The sequence below is a fragment of the Lactuca virosa genome, chromosome 3 (genome assembly GCF_052849685.1).
Source record: "Lactuca virosa cultivar CGN04683 chromosome 3, Lactuca_virosa_CGN04683_v6, whole genome shotgun sequence".
In the NCBI taxonomy this organism is placed as follows: Eukaryota; Viridiplantae; Streptophyta; class Magnoliopsida; order Asterales; family Asteraceae; genus Lactuca; species Lactuca virosa.
The window spans coordinates 150,345,620-150,350,853 of NC_136428.1; positions in this window are offsets into that span (position 1 = coordinate 150,345,620).

The window sequence follows — 5,234 nt, forward strand, 5'->3', positions numbered from 1 at the left end:
TGCAGCACCACTGAATTCTAACTTCACTGGAGAACTATCGCTCTAATCCTAACCCAATATTCCCTGAATAACCCTCCTGCACAGATCCCGACAAAGATCCGGGATGAGAACGATACACGCGGAATCCACTCCGCAAGATACATCCCTCTGTAGGTTCATCAAGGACTTCTCGGCATGCAGTATGGCATATAACAATCCTTGATAACCCCAAGCAATAGCGAAGAACCGACGCAGGATCTGACTTATCCCATCCCACTGACAACTCTGAAGCGATACATACTCCCAATATCCACTTTGAAGTGGCAGCAGATGACATACCTACGAACATTTTATGAAATCCTGATCCTGATGACAGGAACCAACTATAGAATCTTCATTCCCAAAGAATTCTAAGAGTCCACAGACCTTGGGTTTCAAATGAACCCCTAACTTCCCCGCGACAAATCTGGCCCAAAGGCCCGAGACGAATACCAAGAGCTCCCAAATTCCTTCCATGGCTAGACGGAAGACCACCGTGGTCCATTCCCATAACTCTGCAAGTAATCTCCGATGAGATGAACTTCTGCGATCACGCATTGACTGGCCCAGGATTTGCTCCCGAGCCGGAACCAAAAATTTGAATCTCACTCTCGAGTGCTTAACGCTATACTGAACTGACATTCCAAGGATTCGAATATACCCACGAATCCTTACCACCTTCTGTTGGCATGACCAACCTCGCTACCTTGCAGCAGCCTAAACCCTTGGAGCGACAAACTCCCTTGTGCACCTTTCTGTACGTGTTGCACTGACTCCGGCCCTGCTAGCCTTTCACCCGATGATCAAAAGTCATGGGTCTCTTCTCGGGACCCCCTACTATACGCACCTGGCACGAACCTCTCTTCCTAGGGTGCTCCAAACCAATCTCGCATCTACAGACTCTTGGAAATCATATCCTTCAGGGTCTAACACCCTGTCACGCTCACCAGCTTACTTGCCAGTGGCTAAGCTGCAACAACGGGAACATCCTCTATCCCCAAACCGGGTCATAAACTCTTCCCAGAAGCTTCTCAGATTCTCCAAGACTCTCACCGATTCGAGTATGGATCCTGTGCTTTCAGTAGTACGGGCCCAATACTACCTTCCACACCTATCCATACTTTCCTCAGCAATCCTCCTGGATCCTCCAAGTCACTTCCTTAACTGGTACACTTAAGTCTCACTGAGCCTCACTACTAACCCACTGAATCATATCCTAGGCTTCCCTAGGTTCTCGATCTCGTCTTGCCATCAGCTGCTGAAGAACTCCCCACGATCCCAGTCATCTACCTCCTGGATGTCGTCACATCCACTTAGTAGCTGACTCCCATCACTTAAGAGTTCCACAAAGCACAAAGCAAGCAGCATTCGGACAATGGAAAAATCTAACCAGCATATTCCAATCAGATCAATCTATCCTCTTGTCAAGGATCTATACTAACATGCAATTCTAAGGCTCACACAATCAGGCATAACCTAAACAGGCTATCCTATCACTAATTGATCAGTACTATCATGCAGCTCAACAAGCACATACAGTAGGCATATAAGGCATCCTCCCTAGATCCTTAGACCTAATCTAGCATGCAATTCTCATAATCATATCATATCGAAACATATCATAAAATGTATGGGTATATTGGGGAAAAACTTACTTGAGCTCGGCTGATTGCACGCATCACACTCTGTTCTTTTCGAAGTTCTTTTCTCCTTCCAAATTCTTTTCAAATTCTTTTTATAAAAATGATTTTATTTGACAATTTTCATACCAAGTCCTCAGTTTGAGTCCAGACACACCCGAGGGTGTGTTCGAATCGCTCAAACCAAGGCTCTTATACCAACTTGTAACATCCCAAAAATACAGGCCAAAAAATTCATTTTTAAATAAGTTATTACATAAAACCATTAGTATAAAAACTTTCATAATAATGTCTCATGTCAAAACCAAGGTATTAATAATCAAAATATAAGGTCATGAAACCATATCAGAGTGTAATCCCAAGGATCCCGTGTGCGGAAAACATAATGTGATGCGTTGCGACCAAGCCGGCTCCTTTCCTTTGAAACAATGTACCTGAAACACATAACACATAACACGGTAAGCACGTATGCTTAGTGATTTCCCCAAAAAATCACATACATATATTAGCCACTCGAGGCTATAGCTCTGTAAGACCTTCCGGTCAATGTGTCTCAGTGGGACCTTCCGGTCCCACAACTCTGGTAGACCTTCCGACCCTACCATGACTTGCCTTCTGGCCATAACTCTGTCGACCTTCAGGTCCCAAATCATACAGCATATACATATCACATAAGTCACATAGCTCATATATATATATATATATATATATATATATATATATATATATATATATATATATATATATATATATATATATATATAAGACCTTCAGGTCACATATCACATAAGTCACATAGCTCATACAAATATATAAGACCTTCCGGTCACATATCACATAAGGTCTCATAACTCATTCATACACATAAGACCTTCCGGTCACACCTAGTTACCATTCCAGGTAAGGCATAGTGAGAAGACTCACCTGCCACTGCTGAAGTCCCGCAGACTCAATCCCACACTGTTGAAGTCCTGCAGACTCAACCCCAGCTGCTGGATGACAGATTCCCGATCTGTCAATATCAAAACTTCGCCCAATTAATAATTGGGTCCCACTACATAAGCATAAGTACATGCTTCGGACAATTACTATATTACCCCAGCCTTGACTTTATTTAAGCCCAAAGTCAACTGGGAATCAAAGCCCAACATATGGCCCAATTTTCCAAATTGGGCCCAAGCCTATACATGACCTTATTCTAAGGCCCAACATCATATATATCATTAAGGCCCAGACTATGGCCCAATTTTCCAAATTAGGCCCTAACCCTCATATGGGCCTTACCCTAAGCCCATCAACATATTCTAGTCCATATGATTATTCTTGGATGGCCCATTAATAATCCAATCATCAAGGCCCAATTGAAAGGCCCAACAATAAACCCAAGTGAAATTAGGGTTTCACATAAAATGACGATTACGGTAAAGTTTCCTACTTAACCCATTAAGGACTTAATCCACTAAGGACTTAATCCATTAAGTCCACTGTCGCTTAGAATAATCTTGCCAATGCTTATTATTTAATATCTCCAGTTATTAAATAATTCCCGTGTATCCCGATTAATTCCCCAAATTAGGGTTTTATTGGCATTGTGGTTCTTCCGACCCAAATACTAGCCCATTTATAAATTTGCTAGGCTTTTAGATCAATTAGGGCTTTATTGGGCCTATTAAGCCCACTTGAATATTATTAAGCCCATTAGAATTTTATTGGGTCCATTAGAGTCCATTAAGCTTCATTGGGCCCATTTGACCTTACAAGGCCCATTAGGGTTTCAAGCACCCCCAAACGAATCAAACTCACAAGGCAAACACACCGCCACCCGACACGGCGGCCGGTGGCGGCAACTACCACCTCACGGTGGTGGTTTGATTTTTTCCTTTTCACTATTCCAATTTGTTACAATTACAATGCCCATCCGATCAACACACACACACACACCCTACTCTAATTACAAACACACATACACACGAAAAATACACCCACCCATGGTGGTACACGGTGGTGGTGGTGGCGGTCCTTGATCTTCCAGCCACACAACCCAAGTCTACATCAAAATAATCAATACACACACTCTCTAAGCTCGGAACAGCAACACAGCCACCCACCTGGTGGCGTTTTGGCGGCGGTAGCACCATATGAAGGCGGCAGCAGCAGCGGCCACCATGGCTGGCGGCCATGGTGGTTTTTTTCCTTGATTTCCGGCAGCAATACTCGTTTACAACAACTCGACGCAAGGCCACTGCTCCAATCCATCAACTAGGCAGCGGTGACGCTGGAACGAATCAAGGTGGCGACCAAAAGCCGTTGCCGGCAACACCAGCGGTCCTGATATCGAACCCATAGGGGAGAACGAAGAAATCAGGTGCGGTTGGCACCCCGAGAGCTTCCTGATCGCTCTTGGCCTGCGCGACGTCTTCTGCTTCAACTTCGATTCCCGTCAGCTCCTCCGGTTGCGCATAGCGCCATCGGCAACAGGGGCTGTTGGCAATCGCTCTGGTGGCTGGCTTCGGCGGCCTTCCGGCTTCACAGGTGAGGATATGGCGGCTTAGACGAAGGGAGGCATAAGGAGGGTTGCGGCGGCTTCTGCGATTAGGGTTAGGGTAACGCAACAGGGAGAAGAAGCCATCGGTTTTAAATCCCGCTTCCATCAACTTTTGCCCATTTTTACAAGTTCGGTCCCTCCCCCTCTACATTCATTCAAAACAAATCCTTAATTTCCCTTTTTAACCCCTGCCTCCAAAACTCTTTACAAATTGAGCCCCAAATTTACCATTTAGCCCTTAACTTCCATCATCTCTTCATATTACGTCCCAATAATTACCCCATAGCCCCTGCCTTCGTAATTATTTACGAAACTAGTCTGAATCTCACATTTTAACCCTTGGAAATCAAGAGTATATTATTTGGCACCCCGAAACCAACCCTCCACTAATTATTATCTGCTTTTGGACTATAATAACATATAATAATAATAAAATTGCTTCTTAGGGCTCCGGGTTTATTATTTAATTAATCTATTTTAAACGGAATGTTACAGATGGAATCCATAATTTTCTGTTCACGAAAAAATATGTGTGTTAAAAAAAATCCAAATTTGTTCATCAGCCCTCAAATTTGTAAACTTTTCTGAATATTGGGCAGAAACTGTCACTTGCTGAAAGATAGGGGCTAGAATGGAAATTCTTCATCAATACACCCCTTTATTTGTAACAAAAACTGGAAATGATCCAAAAATACCAAACTGTGAAAACAACAGGGACCAAAAGTGCCAATTCGCTGAAGTTTCAGGGACCAAAAATGAAACATTAAGTCTTCTTCCCCATTTTAATCAACCAGACGCAAATCGGGCGTGAACTGCGAATCCAAAAAATTAACTCCCATGAATCATTCGTTACGAGCACTGAGTTCGTTTGTGAGATGCGAATTAAGTCCGTCCTTATTTCCGATTGCGAGAGGAGAACTGACTTCGAGCCAATTTCAACTGCTAAACCATACAAAATACCGACTCTGAGAACAGGTTCGCTTTCATTCTCGATGCGAATATCAGTCAACCCGGAATCCATAGATATCAAG